Raw genomic sequence first — 19,365 nt, 5'->3', positions numbered from 1 at the left:
AGCATGGGTCAGAGAAGCAGCGTGGCTCAGTGGAAAGAGCACAGGCTTGGGACATTCAGAGGTCATGAGTTCGAATCTCGGCTTTGCCACTTGCCAACTGTGTGACTGTGGGCAAGTCACTTAACTTCTCTGTGTCTCAGTTACCTCATCTGTAAAATGGGGATGAAGACTGTGAGCCCCACATGGGACAACCTGATTCCCCTGTGTCTACCCCAGCGCTTAGAACAGTGTTCTGCACATAGTAAGTGCTTAACAAATACCAACATTATTATTATTGTTATCTGCAAAATGGGGATGAAGACTGAGCCTCACGTGGGACAACCTGATGACCCTGTATCTACCCCAGCGCTTAGAACAGTTAGTCAGCGCTTAACAAATACCAACATTATTATTATTATTATCATTGTTAGATGAGAATTGGGCAGTCTTTCCTTCAGGATGGAGATGGGGAGGGTATTGCGCTTTACATGTAGGCACTGACTGCTCGGGGGTAAATGTGCATGTGAATCCCCAGAAGTGGTTCTGGGTGTTGCGACAAGTCTTGGTAAAATTTCTTAGTGATTACACGTTAGTGATTTCCTTTTGTTGCCAACCACAAAAGCAGTGATGAAATACGCCGCTCGAAATTGAGAAACAGCAAACTAGAAATCCTCAGATAATAATGTCGAGCTGTAGTTAGGATTTCGCAGCCGCTGCTGCGTAGAGCAGTGGAGCTGCTTTGATTGAGCCCGATTTTTCCCCCACAAGGTTTTTCTTCAGGATTACGAGTAGAGGTGAGGGCCACAGAATCAATCGTGTCACTCCGCCCTTATGCCTACCTCCGAGAGCTGATCTTTGGCCGAGTGAAGGATGATAGGAACGGAAAGGGTGAAATCCTGGAAAGTGTCTTCCTCACTCTTCCCCGCTTTCAGCTGCTAAACGACTACAGGCCTGGGTCACAGCCAGGAAAGAGATGAGGTTTTGGTCTTCTTCCAACTTCTAGAATGTTTTCGACTGATGGGTGCAAAATGTTTGCAGCGACTTCTGTAGAAGAGTGGTTTGTAAACTTTTTTTTTTCGGTCGTCTAGCCCGGTGGAGGACCCTCAAGATGTCATTCATTCATTCAGTCGTATTTATTAAGTGCTGACTGTGTACTAAGCTCTTGGGAAAGTACAGTACAACAGTTAACGGTGACATTCGCTGCTGACAGCGAGCTCACCCTCTAGAGTCGGGGAGACAGACATCAATACAAATAAATAAAATTACAGATATGTACATAAGTGCTTTGGGGCTGGGAGTGGGGAAGGGCTAAGGGATAAATAAAATGATAGATCTGTACGTAGTGCTTTGGGGCTGGGAGGGAGGAAGAGCAAAGGGAGCGAGTCAGGGCGACACAGAAGGGAATGGGAGATGAGGAAGAATGGGGCTTAATCTGGAGAGGTCTCTTGGAGGAGATGTGCCTTCAATAAGACTTTGAAGCAGGGGAGAGTGGTTGTCTGTCGGAATAGAGGAGGGAGGGCGTTAACAGGCCAGAGGCAGGATGCGGTCGGGGGGGTTCGGAGGCCAGAGGCACAGTAAAAAGATTAGCACTAGAGGAGCAAAGCAGGTGGGCTGTGTTGGAGGAGAAGAGATAATAATGTTGGTATTTGTTAAGCGCTTACTAGTGCAGAGCACTGTTCCAAGCGCTGGGGTAGATACAGGGTCATCAGGTTGTCCCACGTGAGGCTCCCAGTCTTCATCCCCATTTTACAGGTGAGGTACTGAGGCACAGAGAAGTTAAGTGCCTTGCCCATAGTCACACAGCTGACAAGTGGCAGAGCCTGGATTCGAACCCATGACATCTGACTCCCAAGCCCGGGCTCTTTCCGCTGAGTCATGCTGAGATGCGAGGTGAGGTAGGTGGGGGCAAGGTGATGGACTGCTTTAAAGCCAGTGGAGTTTTGTTTGTCCAAGTAGTGGGCACTTGGAGGTGGCCAGTGGGTTCTGTTGCCCCTTTAGGCTAGGAGCCTTGTGATCTGGAAATCATGGATAATGTCACGGTGCTGAGAGTAGTACTCATGATTGAATCCCAACCCCACATTTGAAACACACTGTTTTACTGAGACCCAAGGAAGTCATTTTTTTTTATAACGAGGGACGCCATTATTTATTGGGTTCCCCGCTCAGCCGCTTGTCAGCTGTGTGACTTTCGGCAAGTCACTTAACTTCTCTGTGCCTCAGTTACCTCATCTGGAAAATGGGGATTAAGACTGTGGGCCCGTGTGGGTCAACCTGATCACCTTGTATCGTCTCCAACTCTTAGAACAGTGTTTTGCACATATTTGAGAGAAGCAGCGTGGCTCAATGGAAAGAGCCCGGGCTTGGGAGTCAGAGGTCACGGGTTCGAATCCAGGCTCTGCCACTTGTCAGCTGTGTGACTCTGGGCAAGTCACTTCACTTCTCTGTGCGGCAGTTGCCTCGTCTGTAAAATGGGGATGAAGACTGGGAGCCTCATGAGGGACAACCTGATTACCCTGTATCTACCCCAGCGCTTAGAACAGTGCTCTGCACACAGGAAGCGCTTAACAAATACCAACATTATTATTATTGGGGCTGGCTAGGGATTGAACCAAATTAATGGGAAAATGTGCTCTCTTCCGAAAGTCAGCATGGACATCATATAGAAGGGGAGCCATATACCTGGCATAGTGGATAGAGCACAGACCTGGGAGTCTGAAGGTCACCAGTTCTAATCCTGGTCGCGCCACTTGTCTTCTGAGTGACCCTGAGCAAGTCATTTCAACTTCTCTTGCCTCAGTTACCTCATCTGTAAAATGGGGATTGAGACTGGGACAGGGGCTATGTCTAACCTGATTTGCTTGTACCCACCCCAGCACTTAGTAAGTGCCTGGCACATAGTAAGTGCGTAACGAATACTATAATAATAATAATTGCTCCACTGTGTATTTGAAAGTGGGAAAATCAGATATTTGGTCTTTTTGCTAATGCTTTGAAGATTTTGGAATAGGTCTAAGACGCTTGAGTACTCTGATTCAATGTCAGTCAGTCAGTCAGCCATATTTATTGAGTGCTTACTGGATGCAGACTAAGTGCATTGGAGAGTACAATAGAACAATAAAAAGACAAATTCCCTGCCCACAGTGAGCTTACCATCTAGGGAAGAGGCTGACATTGATATAAATAAATAAATTACAGATAGGTACATAAAACCTGGAGCTGGGACGGAGGAATCAATGAAGGGAGCATATCAGGGTGGCACAGAGAGAAGAGGTTCCCTAGGGTCTCTATTTTAACAATCCCCTTGATTGAGAGAAATGAGCTCCTAAGTTGAGGCTGTTGATGCTGAGTTTTACACACACGCTGTGACCAACCGCCTTCAGCTTCACCACGTGCACTCATTCAATCCTATTTATTGAGTGCTTACTGTGTGCAGAGCACTGTACTAAGTGTTTGGAAAGTAAAATTCAGCAACAGATAGAGACAGTCCATACCCAACAATGGGCTCACAGTTTAGAAGGGGAAACAAGACAACAAAACGAGTAGACAGGCATCAGTAGCATGTTGTGCATGTGCAGAGGGTCCTCTGTTGTTCCCGGTGCCCGGTGCCGATTTGGGTTTTACCTCTCGTCTCAGTGCATGCACAGCTCTTGCTCAGAAAGAGCCCTTCTTCCTTGATTGCCTCCTATCAGGTGCAACTGTCCATCACAGTTGCTTCCCAACATTTAACTGTCCTAACAATAATGGTGATAATGGACGTATTAGTTAAGCACTTACTCTGTGTCAAACCCCACTGCAAGCACTGGAGTAGTTACAAGGTAATCAAGTCCGTCATAGTCTAAGCAGGAGGGAGAGCGGACTTTGATTCTGCATTTGATTCCGCATTCCGCAGGGAAGCAGCATGGCTCAGTGGAAAGAGCCTGGGCTTCAGAGTCAGAGGTCATGGGTTCGACTCCCGGCTCTGCCACTTGTCAGCTCTGTGACTGTGGGCAAGTCACTTAACTTCTCTGTGCCTCAGTTACCTCATCTGTAAAGTGGGGATTAACTGTGAGCCTCACGTGGGCCGACCTGATGACCCTGTATCTACTCCAGTGCTTAGAACAGTGCTCTGCACATAGTAAGCGCTTAACAAATACCAACATTATTATTTTACAGATGAGGATACTGAGGCCCAGAGAACTCAAGTGACTTGTGCTAGGTCACACAGCAGGCCAGTCAATTGTCCCTATTGATTTGTAGTGCTTAGAACAGTGCTTGCACATAGTAAGCACTTAAATACCATCACTATTATTATTGTGTGCAGAGCACTGTACTATGCACTTAGAAAAGTAGAGTATAACAGTATAGCGCTCACATTCCTTGCCCATAATGAGCTCACAGTCTAGAGAGGCATTTGGCCAAGCTGGGATTAGAACCCAAGTCTGGGGTCCCTCCACTAAGCCACACTGCTTCCTACCACGTTGTGTGAGATTTAGCCCATCCCTAATGGGGTTCAGCCTACCGTACAGCAGCCATCCAAGTGTCCTGTTGTCATTCACTTTACGCCCACGTTCAGCCCATCCGAGCTATGTTCAGAGGAGTCTGACTAGTGCTGCGGCACTGATTTCTTTCCAAGACATTGCTCTTTGTGATTCTATCTTGCCACTTGATGATAAATCTTGGCAAATAAGTGGTACTAATGTAACACATCAAAGAGCAGAAGGTGATGATGACGATGATGGTATTTGTTAAGCGTTTACTGTGTGCCAGTCACTATCCTAAGCACTGGGGTGGATCCAAGATTTGAGCGGGAAGATGAGGCATCGGCAGGACATCCGAGCAGAGATGTCCTGAAGGCCGAGGAAATGTGAGACTGTAGGGAAGGAGAGAGTTTGGGGCTGGAGAGGTGGATTTAGGAATCATCTGCGTAGATGGAAGTTGAAGCCATGGGAGCGAATGAGTTCTCCAGGAATGTAAATTTAGTCAGATCATTCAGTTAACACAGATAAAAACTGGATCTGGAAACAGCAAGGAAGAAGGGGCATAGAGTTAAAATTTTTAGCTTCCCAATGTATACGTTGTAAAAAGAGAAGTAGCATGGCTTAGTGGAAAGAGCATGGGCTTGGTTGTGGTTTCTAGACCCTGCTCCACCACTTGTCTGGTGTGTGACCTTGAGCAAGCTACTGAACGTCTCTGTGCCTCAGTTGTCTCATCTGTATGGGCATTAAGACTGTGAGCCCCATGTGGGACAACCTTGTACCTACCCCGTGCTTAGAACAGTGCTTGGCACATAGTAAACACTTAACAAATACCAGAATTATTATACACGCAAATCGAGTTGGACACAGTCCCTGTCCCAGGGGAGGCTCACATTCTCAATCCCCATTTTACAGATGAGGGAACTGAGGCCCAGAGTAGTGAAGTGATTCGCCCAAGGTCACTGAGCAGACAAGTGACGGAGCCGGGATTAGAACGCAGGTCCTTCAGACTCCCAGGCCTGGGCTCTAACCACTACGCCTTGCTGCTTCCTAGGGATGAGGGAACTGAGACACAGAGAAGTGAAGTGATATGTTCCAGGTCACAGAGCAGGCAAGTTGCATCTCCAGCAGGATCAGCTTTGGAAACCATGCAGAAGGCCGGACGGCACTACAGCTCTTTGGTTTGGACCAGAGTTTGATGCCGTACTCGGCTTTCCAAAGAACGTCTACCTTCCTTGATTTGTTTTTGGGGTTTTCTGGTTTTTCCAATTTCTATTCAATCATTAATGGTATTTATTGTATCTACCCCAGTGCTTAGAACAGTGCTCAGTACATAGTAAGCGCTTAGCAAAATACCATAATTATTATTATCATTATTATTATTATGGAGCATTTACTTTGTGCAGAACACTCTACTAAGCGTTTTATATAGTACAGTGTAACAGAGTTCGTAGATGTATTCGCTGCCTTCAACAAGCTTGCGGTCTAGAGGGGGAGACAGACATTAGACCGTGAGCCCCGTGCGGGATGGGGATTGGTGTGTCTGACCTAATTAGCCTATTATCTACCCCAGTGTTTAGAATAGTGCTTAACACAGAGTAAACGTTTAACAAATACCAGGAAAAAATCAGAAGACACACCATTCAGAACTGCTATACGCAGAAAGTTGTGCGACAGACACATTAGGGGGAGACATTAATAAATAAATTACGGATATGGGCATAAATGCTGTGGGGTGAATAAAGGGTACAAATCCAAGTTCAGGTGGACTGCCCGGATAGCAAAGTTCTGTGACAGCGTTCAGTTCTTTGTTTCCTTGCAACCTGTTTAGTGGCATGTAGAATTTCCCTGGAACCTTTACTTTGGTTTTCTTCAGATTTATCAGGCCCTAGCCCTGGGCTGACTGCCAGTAGGTGATAATCTGAGTAATGCTGGTGTTTATTAAACGCTTCCTATGTGCCAAAGCACTATACTACTTCCTGGAGCAGACACAAGAAAATCACATTAGACACGGTCCCTGTCCCACACGGGGCTCTAAATCTTAGAGGGAGTTCCACAGTCATCTGCGGGTCTTCTCGTGTATGTGTGTCTGTCGCACAACTATCTGCGTATAGCAGTTCCGAATGGTGTGTCTTCTGATTTTTTTCTGGTATTTGTTAAACGTTTACTCTGTGTTAACCACTGTTCTAAGCACTGAAGTAGATAATAGGCTAATTAGGTCAGACACACCAATCCCCGTCCCGCATGGGGCTCGCGGTCTAAGGAAGAGGGAGAACAGGGAATGAATCCGCATTTTATGGTCGAGGAAACTGAGGCACGGAGAATTGAAGCGAGTTACCCAAGTCACCCAGCAAGCATTCGGCAGGGACGGGTTTAGAACCCAAGTCTCCTGACTCCCGGGTCCGTGCTGTCTTTCCACCAGGGCTCGCTCCTTCCCTGCTTCTGTTTTGAATAATAATCGTAACCTGGTGAGCTGGACATTTCCTGGAAGGTTGTAAGTTAACACCACCCGTCGGCCTGGCTGCAGAGAATATGTTGACCAGAGCCAAACCTGCGTGTTTAGGAAGGGACCGTAGAGAACACCCACACTCTGACATAACCATATTTATTTTGTTAATGAGATATACATCCCCTTGATTCTATTTATTGCTCAATGAATGAATGAATGAATGAATGAATGAATGACATAACCAACTGAATCCCCGTGGAGTAGTTTTAGGTTCCAGTGGTTACCTATCAACCTCCGCTCCAAACAAAAGCTCCTCACTCTAGGCTTCAAGGCTCTACATCACCTTGCCCCTTCCTCCTCTACTCCCTTCTCTCTTTCTACCGCCCACCCCGCACGCTCCGCTCCTCTGCCGCCCACCTCTTCACTGTCCCTCGGTCTCGCCCATCCCGCCGTCGACCCCCGGGCCACTTCCTCCTCCGGTCCTAGAACGCCCTCCCTCCTCACCTCCGCCAAACTGATTCTCTTTCCCTCTTCAAAACCCTACTTAAAACTCACCTCCTCCAAGAGGCCTTCCCAGACTGAGCTCCTCTTCTCCCTCTACTCCCTCTACCACCCCCCCCTTCACCTCTCCGCAGCTTAACCCTCTTTTCCCCCCATTTCCCTCTGCTCCTCCCCCTCTCCCTTCCCATCCCCTCAGCACTGTACTCGTCCGCTCAACTGAATATATTTTCATTACCCTATTTATTTTGTTAATGAAATGTACATCGCCTCGATTCTATTTAGTCGCCATTGTTTTGACGAGATGTTCTTCCCCTCGACTCTATTTATTGCCATTGTTCTCGTCTGTCCGTCTCCCCCGATTAGACCGTAAGCCCGTCAAACGGCAGGGACCGTCTCTATCTGTTGCCGACTTGTTCATCCCAAGCGCTTAGTACAGTGCTCTGCACATAGTAAGCACTCAATAAATACTATTGAATGAATGAAAGGTTCATGCTGCATTCAGACTTGCTAAATCTAGGAGTTATCACATCAACAGATGACAGCAAAGCTTTTATAAGGTCTAGAAAGGCAGGAGAGAAGTGATGGTGCTGCTCCCTGCACTGGAGCTGGAATCTGTTCACAGCTTTTAGAGCAGTGCTTGGCACATAGTAAGTGCTTAACAAATACCATTAAAAAAAATTGGTTGTAGAGCAAAGATTGTGACCGCTGCTTCACTGCAGTGAAAAGCCCATTTGGGGTTCCAGGTGTCCCTACCGAATGATTTCAGGAGTTGGTCCAGAAGGACTCCGGATAAGAGCTCTCCAGGAGGTGGGTGGGATCCATGAGTTTCCACCTTCCGGTTCTCACTTTTGGCTCACGGATCCGTATGCGAGGTGATGGAGGTGGCGTTTCTGTAAGATCCCGTGCCATCTCTTCAGCATTTCACACAGTGAGGAGAAGTTGTTTAAGTGTTCAAGAACTGCCCAGGAACATAAATGTAACCTGTCGGTCAGAAGAAGGGTCCTTTGAGGCCTGTGCAATTTACCACCCCCAGCCCAACTGGCGACCGCTCTGAATTCGCACCCTGTTTCAGGTTTATGGAAACTGGCTCTGCCTCTGCACCGCCAGGCTCAGGTGGAGGAGGAGGTGATTGGGAGTTAATGTGTTCACTGAGCTTCACCACCACATGGATGTAATGCACTGTACTGAGGTCTTGGTGGGGTGCAGAACAGAGAAGTGGTCGGAGGCAGATGGGCGATAGCTGGTGGGGCATTGACATCTCAGAGTATCTTCCGATCTCCGTGTAACTCTGTACATCATTCCAGGCCAGCCCGGGGGCTCCTCTTAGCTGTCCCCGGCGAGCACGCTTGGACATGTAGTGGAGTCACCGTGTCACCCCCAGAGCGAGTTGAACCGGCGTTAGCTCTTCCTACCCCCTCCGGTTGCCCCCTTGGATCTGTCTCCTTACTGCTTTTCTGGGGGGTTTTCAGTTCCTCCCGTCTGCTGGCGTGGGCCTGACGGTTTTTGAGTATCATTGTTGTTGTTATTAGCAGTAGTAATCATATTAGTTATGACTTGATTCTATTTATTGCTGTTGTTTTTGTCTCTCTCCCCCGATTAGACTGTAAGCCCGTCAGTGGTTAGGGACTGCCTCTATCTGTTGCCGATTTGTACATTCCAAGCGCTTAGTACAGTGCTCTGCACATAGTGCTCAATAAAAACTATTGAATGAATGAATAGTTGTGTTTACTTGGTGCCAGGTCCTGCACTGAGCACCAGTGTAGATACAAGATAATCACTTTGGTCACAGTCCCTGTCCCACATGGGGCTCAGAGTCTTAATCCCCATTTTACGGATGCGGTAACTGAGGCACAGAGAAGTTAAATGACTTGCCTGAGGTCAGATACTAGACAGGAGGCAGAGTGGGGATTAGAGCTCAGGTCTTCTGACTCCCAGGGCTGGGCCCTTTCCATTTTCACAAGTAAGTTATACCAGTCAGTCAGTGGTATTTATCGAGCGACTGCTCTGTGCAGAGTTCCGTAACCAGACTTGGGGAGAGGACAGATACAAGATGCAGAGGAGAGACCCCAGAATGTAGGAATAGGTTCATAAATTATGCGGGGTTGGGGTGAGCAACACACTCCTTAAGGGCTACAAACCCAGGTGCTTAGATTCATTGCCTGACGCGTATTTTACTCCTTTACCCACCTGCGGTTTGCCTCCTTTAAAAAGACAGGCAGACCCTGGGAAGCTGGGCAATTTTCAGCAGCCACGACAAGGGGTTTACCAACAAGAAATTTCTGATCACTTCTGTCCATACGCTTCTCGCCTGTCTAAACTTGTCCCTGCTTGGTAGGTCATTTGTAGATAGTGGTAAAGCACATTGGCCAATGCAGGACTATATGACTGCTGTTTCAGTGTAAATGCATGAATGTGGCTATGTTGCTCCCTCTAAGTTTACAATTTAGGGTTAATTGGGGGAACAGTGGGGTATCTGGCCTCAATTCAGGAACCAGACCCTCATTTTTGTAACATTATTCCTTTGAAGAAATTGGACACGGCTAACTTTTTTTTTTTTTAGTTATGGTATTTATTGTTTACTATGAACCAGGCAGTGGCACTGAGGGCTGGAGTAGACCCACGCTAATCAGGTTGGACACAGTCCCTGTCCCACGTGGGGGTCACAGTCTTAATCCCCATTTTACAGATGAAGTCATCGAGGCTTCAGGAAGCGAACTGACTCGCCCAGGGTCACACAGCAGACAAGTGGCTGAGGCATGATTAAAACTTAGGTCCTCTGACTCCCCGGCCCATGCTCTAGCCACTGGGCCATGCTGCTCTGCTGGCACATTTGTCAGAAGCCAGTTGGATGGTAAGTCTGGGAGCGCCTGGAACACTCAGTCCTTTGGGCTGGAAGCTCAATGTGGGCAGGAAAAGTGTCTACCACTCTGTTTTATTGTGCTCTCCCAAGTGCTTAGTACAAGGCAATTCATACCGTAAGTGCTCAGTAAATGCCGTTTGATTCTGCCGTTACTCTTATTTGCCGTACACATGTATGGAACTGGGTAGTGTTGGACTGAGAGTGGCAACAGGAGGCTTGAAGAAAAAAGTAATCACCCTTCTTGGCACCCGTTTTAATTTTTATGGCTGCACCATCAGACATCTCTAAACTTTCCCTCCGGTAACGCTCTTGAACATCAATGTAACCAAACTCTTCTTGAACCTACTGGGCTTTTCCGTCGCCTGATTTAGTGTGGCATAAATTTCATATGCCTACCTCCAGCCAGGTGAGGGAGTTTCTCTTAGGAACCCACTACCTTCAGACTTCCATACTGGATCCCTTCATCCGTCTCATCTTTCCTGGTGGTGACATATATTGGCGCACATGCCATGCTGCTGTATGTCACCAGGTTCCGTAATCTCTATTTAGGGCTTCCTCCATGTCAGTATTGGATATGGTCAGGAAGTTATCAACACAGGATCCCTTTTTTGTCTGCGATGACCGGTTCAGGTTCTACGTTTTGAGGGTGCTGTGGTGGTTCGTTTTAGGCCGTTCTTCTCCAGAAGTGCGTAGCCTTGGATCTTTTTAGCCCCGGCGTCCCGCTATCCGTTAGCATGTGTTTCTCTACTAAGTTGGCAGACCACAGTTGGGGCCTTTATGGGGTTCTGTGTTGGCCAGGATCGTGAGGGATTAAAGGTGTTGGTGATGCTTTTCTGCAGGTTGTTCTTGAACGTGAGTCCTTCCGTTGCGAGGAGGGCGTCAACTGACTGAGCCCCTAGCCTTGGTGGGGGCCCGATTAACGATGCCTTGGGAAGCTCCCCATTCCCTTCTCAAGTAGAAATTTGTAGGTAGGGAGCCATGTTCTAATAGTACTGCTGTGATACAGTGGTTTGCATTCAGTAGGCGCCCAATAAATACGGTTGAATCAATGATGATGCCATGGAGCTCCAGGCCCTTCTCTCTTTTTTGTTGTTGCTTCTTGTGTGTGTGCTTTTATGGTATTTGTTAAGCGCTTATTATGTGCCAGACACTGTTCCAAGTGCTGGAATGGAGACAGAGTGATCAGGTTGGACCGTCCCGGTCCCACATGGGGCTCACAGACTCGATCCCCATTTTAAAGACTAGGTAACTGAGGCACAGAGAAATGAAGCGACTTGCCCAAGGTGACGTAGGCAAGTGGAGGAGCTGGGATTAGAACCCAAGTCCTTCCGACTCCCAGGCTCGTGTTCTATATTATTATTATTACTGCTAATAATAATTATGGTATTTGTTAAGCGCTTACTATGTACCAGGCACTGTACTAAGCATCGGGGGAGATACAAACAAGTCAGGTTGGACACAGTCCCTGTCCCACATGGGGCTCACCGACTTAATCCCCATTTTAAAGACTGGGTAACTGAGGCACAGAGAAGTGAAGCGACTTGCCCAAGGTGACACGGCAGACAAGTGGCGGAGCTGGGATTAGAACCCAGGTCCTTCTGACTCCCAGGCTCGTGTTCTAAATTATTATTATTATTACTGCTAATAATATGGTATTTGTTAAGCGCTTACTATGTACCAGGCACTGTACTAAGCATTGGGGGGGATACAAACAAGTCGGGTTGGACACAGTCCCTGTCCCGCATGGGGCTCACCGACTTAATCCCCATTTTAAAGACTGGGTAACTGAGGCACAGAGAAATGAAGCGACTTGCCCAAGGTGACACAGCAGACAAGTGGCGGAGCTGGGATTAGAACTCAAGTCCTTCTGACTCCCAGACCCATGCTCCATCCACTAGGCCACACTGCTACTCTCTGTCTTCCTTTGCCAGGATGTCTCCATGGCAATATAATGATTCTGTTGCCAGGGACAAGTTGGGGTGTATGAGACGATCAGCCCAGTACCTGGCTCCTTGCAGAACTGCAGTGCTATGCATGTCCTTCCCGCCCCCTTACTCATTCAGGGATAATCGGCGAGACGCTATTTACAGATGGCAAACTGCATCAGCATCATCGATGGTATTTATTGAGCGCTTACTCTGTGCAGAGCACCGTACTGAGCGCTTGGCAGAGTACAGTACAATAGAGTTGGCAGCCACGTTCCCCGCCCACGAGCTTACAGTAGTCACTTAACTTCTCTGTGCCTCAGTTACCTCATCTGTAAAATGAGGATGAAGACTGTGAGCCTCATATGGGACAGCCTGATCACCCTGAATCTACCCCAGCGCTTAGAACAGTGCTCTGCACATAGTAAGTGCTTAACAAATACCAACATTATTATTATTCATTCAATTCATTCAATAGTATTTATTGAGCGCTTACTATGTGCAGAGCACTGTACTAAGCGCTTGGGATGAACAAGTCGGCAACAGATAGAGACAGTCCCTGCCGTTTGACGGGCTTACAGTCTAATCGGGGGAGACGGACAGACAAGAACAATGGCAATAAACAGCGTCAAGGGGAAGAACATCTCGTAAAAACCGATGGCAACTAAATAGAATCAAGGCGATGTACAATTCATTAACAAAATAAATAGGGTAACGAAAATATATACAGTTGAGCGGACGGGTACAGTGCTGTGGGGATGGGAAGGGAGAGGTGGAGGAGCAGAGGGAAAAGGGGAAAATGAGGCTTTAGCTGCGGAGAGGTAAAGGGGGGATGGCAGAGGGAGTAGAGGGGGAAGAGGAGCTCAGTCTGGGAAGGCCTCTTGGAGGAGGTGATTTTTAAGTAAGTATTATTAGAGGGGAAGACTGTGCATAAATAATTTGTAACGTGTAATTGGATCTAGGATGGGGTTTCTTTGTCAATAGGAGACGGATAAGATTTTGCTTGCCTCTTGAGCAGGAGCATTCATTCATTCAGTAGTATTTATTGAGCGCTTCCTATGTGCAGAGCACTGGACTAAGCACTTGGAATGTACGTGGCTCAGTGGAAAGAGCACGGGCTTTGGAGTCAGGGCTCATGAGTTCGAATCCCAGCTCTGCCACTTGTCGGCTGTGTGACTGTGGGCAAGTCACTTCACTTCTCTGCGCCTCAGTTCCCTCATCTGTAAAATGGGGATTAAGACTGTGAGCCCCACGTGGGACAACCTGATTCCCCTATGTCTACCCCAGCGCTTAGAACAGTGCTCGGCACATAGTAAGCGCTTAACAAATACCAACATTATTATTATTACAAATGGGTAACAGAGACAGTCCCTGCCCTTTGACGGGCTTACAGTCTAATCAGTAACATACCATTACTGTGCAGTCAACTTCCATGACATTTCATTTACTAATACTTTGTGGCCCTAATTAGTGCTTTTATCAACCAGAGCGGTGGAAATCTCCCTTTACAATGATGAGCTTGTTGGAGGTTAATCCTGCTATAATAGGTCTTTTCCAAATCTTTAGAGAAACTTCCTTTGTCTTTAACTCCGTAATAATTGGGGTGTGGAGCACTGTGTGCTGAGTGCTGGAGTGAGTACAGGTTAATCGGGAAGCAGCGTGGCTCAGTGGAAAGAGCCTGGGCTTCGGAGTCAGAGGTCATGAGTTCGACTCCCGGCTCTGCCACTTGTCAGCTGTGTGACTGTGGGCAAGTCACTTAACTTCTCTGTGCCTCAGTTACCCCATCTGTAAAATGGGCATTAACTGTGAGCCTCACAGGGGACAACCTGATTACCCTGTATCTACCCCAGCGCTTAGAACAGTGCTCTGCACATAGCGCTTAACAAATACCAACAATCAATTTGGGCCCAGTCCCTGACATACCTGGGGCTTATGTCTATTTTCCCCCTATTTTTCTGAAGAGGAAAGTGAGGCACAGAGAGGTTAAATGACATGCTCACGGTCACACAGCAGCCCAGTGGCAGACGGGGATGATGGCGGCCCAGCCCCGAGTTTCGCTCCCCCGTTGGTTAGGAGGGCCAGCGGCAGAAGATCAGCCTGCTTGCAGATGTTCATTCATTGAATTGTATTTATTGAGCGCTTACTACGTGCAGAGCACTGGACTAAGCGCTTGAGAGGGTACAGTACAACAGTAAGCGGAAACATTCCCTGCCCACAACGAGCTTACAGTCTAGAGCAGAGCAGCGTGGCTCAGTGGAAAGAGCCCGGGCTTTGGACTCAGAGGTTGTGGGTTCTAATCCCAGCCCCACTGCTTGTCCGCTGTGTGACCTTGGGCAAGTCACTTGACTTCTCTGTGCCTCAGTTACCTCCTCTGTAAAATGGGGAGGAAGACTGTGAGCCCTACGTGGGGCCACCTGATCACCTTATATCTACCCCAGTGCTTGACAAAAAGTAAGCGCTTAACAAATACAAGATTATTATTATTATTAGAGGAACTTGTGAAAGCTATTGCTCTGAAGAAGGAAGACCTACCTCCTCTGAAGAAAAGATGTCCTGCCCCTACCTTGCATGCTGTCACCCTGTCACCCTATTTATTCATCACCCTATTTGTTCATCACCCTATTTATTTTGTACATCACCCTATTTATTTTGTATAATGAGATGTACATCACTCTCATTCTATAATTTGCCATTGTTTTTATGGGATGTTCTTCCCCTTGACTCTATTTATTGCCATTGTTCTTGTCTGCCTGTCTCCCCCGATTAGACTGTAAGCCCGTTATTGGGCAGGGATTGTCTCTATCTGTTGCCGATTTGTACATTCCAAGTGCTTAGTACAGTGCTCTGCACAAAGTAAGCGCTCAATAAATACTATTGAATGAATGAATGCTGTCCTTCATGAGGAAGTCTTGGTTTTCTCTGGGCCGTAGTGCGGATCCAGATCTGGTCAGTTTGTTGCACCCAGGGTCAGTGGGTCTTATCATGAAGGGTCGGGATAGTCTGGTTTGCAGTGTATTTTTTATAGTGTTGGCAATGCTTCCTTTTGTGTTGCATCATCTTCCGGAGGCTTTGCCCCCACCCCCAGGAGGCAACCTCTTAACTATAGCCCCAAACCCGATCTGGTTTGGTAGCAAAGGTGGACAGAGCGCGGGCCTGGGGGTCAGGAGGATCTGAGTTCTAAGCCCGGCTTTGCCACTTTGCTTCTGGGTGACCTCGGGCAGTTCATTTCTCGGCGCCTCCGTTACCCTGCCACTTTGCTGCTGGGGGACCTCGGGCAGTTCATTTCTCGGTGACTCCGTTACCCCATCTGTAAAATGAGGATGAAGACTGTGAGCCCTATGTGGGACAGGGACAGTGTCCAACCCGATTAGCTTGAATGTAGAGAAGCAGCGGGGCCTAATGGAAAGAGCAGGGGCCTGGGAGTCCGAGGTCGTGGGTTCTAATCCGAGCTCTGCCACATGTCTGCTGTAGGGTCTTGAGCAAGTCACTTTACTTCTCTCTGCCTCAGTTACTTCATCTGTAAAATGGGGATCGAGACTGTGAGCCCCACGTGGGACAGGAACTCTGTCCAGCCTGACTACCTTGTATGAACAGTGCCTGGCACACAGTAAGCGCTCAACAAATACCATCATTATTAGTAGTAGTAGTATTTCTGTGAGCCCATTATGGGCAGAGATTGTCTCTATCTGTTGCTGACTTGTACTTCCCGAGCTCCTAGTACAGTGCTGTGCACACAGGAAGTGCTCAATAAATACGATTGAATGAATAAATCAATCAAGTAAACCAGGGATCATTCAGTAGGGCCGCCCAGACCTCCAGGGTGTTGGAGAATGATCCTGTTTCTTCCGAAGCATTCGAACAGTCGCACAGTCTATACTGGCTGCTTGTCGTGGGCACAGAACCAATCTACCACCTCTTTGTTATATTTTATTACCCTAAGCGCTTAGTACAGCGGTCTGCACTCAGTAAGCTCTCAATAAATAGCATTGATCGATGCTGAACTGTCTCCTTGGATATGTGTCTTTTGTTAGGAAATCGCACTGTCGGTTGAGTTTGTGTTTTGTAGCCACCCCAGCGCTTAGTACAGTACCTGGCCCATAGTAAGCGCTTAAGAGAAGCAGCGTGGCTCAGCGGAAGGAGCCCAGGCTTGGGAGTCAGAGGTCATGGGTTCAAATCCCGGCTCCGCCACTAGTCAGCTGTGTGACTTTGGGCAAGGCACTTAACTTCTGGGCCTCAGTTACCTCATCTGTAAAATGGGAATTAAGACTGTGAGCCTCACGTGGGACAACCCGATCACTTTGTATCCTACCCAGCGCTTAGAATAGTGCTCTGCACATAGTAAACGCTTGACAAATACCAACATTATTATTATCAGCTCTGTTGGGGTTGCTGGGTTCTCTCCATGGAGGGTATAGGAGAAGAAGAGGTGGGACTCATCCCTCCCCCTGGGTTTCTGAAGTTCCCACCTTTTCCCACTCTTTCACCGTCTTCACTGGAGCCTTCATAACTGAAGCCCTTGTGGTTGCCAATTATTAGCTCATTGAAAGCGAGAGTCTCACCCAGCCCTATAATATACAGACGGCATCCAGGCAACAGGGGGTCAGGGTGCTTCCCGGTCTCTGCTTCCGGTCGATCATATTGGTTCAGTGTCTGCTCTGTGCGGGCTAGGAGTAACTAAGGCTTTGAACCAGCTCAGCTGGAATTAGTAGACGTGATCCCCACCCTCAAGGAATGTATAGTCTAGTAGGAGAGACAGATGCTGAAATAAATTCCGACTAGGAAGATGGGAAGGGGGTAGACGTGAGTTCCTTCGTGAGTTCGTGATCATGTATGAGCAGTGTTACAGGGGGTTGTGAGTATTTAAGTGGTCCAGGAGTACTGAAGAGGCAGCAGAAGAGAATATAAACAAGGGAGATTAAAACTTAATTGGGGAAGGAACCAACGTGCCCAAGTGGAAAGAACCTGGAGTCAGAGGACCCGGGTTCTAATCCCAGTTCTGTCACTCGCCCGCTTGGTGACCATGGACAAGTCACTTCACTTCTCTGTGCCTCAGTTTCCTCAACTGTAAAATGGGGTTTCATTCCCTGTTCTCCCTCCTATACGGACGGGGTCTGCGTCCGACCTGGTTAACTTGAACGTACCCCAGGGCTTAGAACAGTGCTTGACACATAGTAAGTGCTTAACAAATGTCATTATTATTATAGAGAAGCAGCGTGGCTCAGTGGAAAGAGCCCGGGCTTGGGAGTCAGAGGTCACGGGTTCGAATCCCGGCCCCGCCATTTGTCAGCTGTGTGACTGTGGGCGAGTCACTTCACTTCTCTGTGTGTGTTACCTCATCTGTAAAATGGGGATTAACTGTGAGCCTCACGTAGGACAACCCGATAACCCTGTATCTACCCCAGCGTTCAGAGCAGTGCTCTGCACATAGTAAGCGCTTAAATACCAACATTATTATTATTGTTATTCCACTGACTTGACCTCAGAAGGGAGCTTCTGGGCCCTCCCGATTCCCCCTCTCACTTGGCTTCCTGTCTGGCGTGGGGTGGAGATTGTGGCTTTTGAACTTTTTCCATCCTGCTCCTTCATTGTCGACAAGCATCGCTTCCGAGTTGTGCCGGCTAGGGCCGTGCGTGGGCGAAGAGGATTCATCCCCACCCAGAGAGCGGGGCGTCCCGTGTGGCCTGTGGACTGATCGGGCGCGGAGTTGATAGCACAACACTGGGCAAGGCTGCACGGCCCCATAAGATGCGGCTCAGGGAGATGGGATCTGGGGGAAGTTGATTTGGTCGAGGTCCTTCCTTCCCAAAGTTGTAGCAGAAGGGTGGCGGGAGCGGGAAGGGTCATGCCACAGTCAGACTTTCACTGGGTCACTCCCAACAAATCCACCCAGAATAATAGTAATTAAGGTATTCATTAAGCGCTTACTGTGTGCCAGGCACTTTACTAAGCTCTGGGGTGGATACAAGCCAGTCGAGTTGGGAACAGTCCCTGGTCCATGTGGGGCTCACAGCCTCAATCCCCATTTTACAGATGAGGGAACCGAGGCCCAGAGAAATCAAGTGACTTGCCCAAGTAATAATAATTATAATGTATATTTGTTAAGCGCGTACTATATGTGAAGCATTGTTCTAAGTACTGGATACAAGGTGATCGGGTCATCCCACGTAGGGCTCACTGTCATAATCCCCATTTTACATATGACTGTATCGAAGTAACTGAGGCAGGCACAGAGAAGTTGTGACTTGCCCAAAGTCACACAGCAGACAAGTGACAGAGTCAGGATTAGAATCCATGACCTTCTGACTCCCAGGCCCGGGCTCTATCCACTGCGCCATGCATTTGATCTTGGGAGGCAGCAATGCCCCTTGAAACAACCACCCGTGCCCACATAATAATAATTATGGTATTTGTTAAGTGCTTAATATGTATCAACCACTGTTTTAAGCTCTGGGATAGATACAAGTCAGTCAGGTTGGACATAGTCCCTGTCCCACAGGGGGCTCAAAGTCTTAATCCCTATTTTACAGATGAGGGAACTGAGGCCCAGAGAAGTGAAATGACTTTCCAAAGGTCACACAGCAGACAAGGGGCAAAGCAGGGTTTAGAACCCAAGTCCTTCCAACTCCCAGGCCCATGCTGTATCCACTAAGTCTGGCTCGGTGGAAAGAGCCTGGGCTTGGGAGTCAGAGGTCATGGGTTCGAATCCTGGCTCTGCCACTTGTCGGCTGTGTGACTGTGGGCAAGTCACTTAACTTCTCTGTGCCTCAGTGACCTCATCTGTAAAGTGGGGATTAAGACTGTGAGCCTTACGTGGGACAACCTGATTACTCTGTATCTACCCCAGTGCTTAGAACAGTGCTCTGCACATAGTAAGCACTTAACAAATACCAACATTATTATTATTATTATTCTGCTCTGACGCTCCTCCCGTTTGCTAGTCGTAGTGCAAAGGAAAACACCACCATTTGGTTGTTGATGTTCTTTATGAGTTTAAAAAAAAGTGGTGGTTTTTTTTCATTTTCCTCTGTTTTTGTAGTAAATTGGAGAAAACCCTTTTGAAGTCGGTCTGAGTAGTTTCAATCTGATCGGTTTCATAAACCAATCTCAGTGATGGTTTATGAAACGGATGTGGTATCTGCTGCTGTTGAGGCCTCAGAGTTATTCTGCTGTGTGGTCCTATTGCTGTCTTATGCTGTC

General features: G+C 47.8%; 1 protein-coding gene across 6 annotated transcripts in view; it reads left to right on the top strand.

Annotated features, from left to right (window-relative positions):
• LCOR (ligand dependent nuclear receptor corepressor) overlaps positions 1-19,365 on the top strand; it is a 142,123-nt gene that overhangs the window by 49,366 nt on the left and 73,392 nt on the right. The window lies entirely within an intron of this gene.

Source organism: Ornithorhynchus anatinus, chromosome 3 (genome assembly GCF_004115215.2).
Source record: "Ornithorhynchus anatinus isolate Pmale09 chromosome 3, mOrnAna1.pri.v4, whole genome shotgun sequence".
NCBI lineage: Eukaryota > Metazoa > Chordata > Mammalia > Monotremata > Ornithorhynchidae > Ornithorhynchus > Ornithorhynchus anatinus.
Note: the sequence above shows the minus strand (reverse complement) of the source record. Positions and strands in the feature narration are given on the sequence as shown.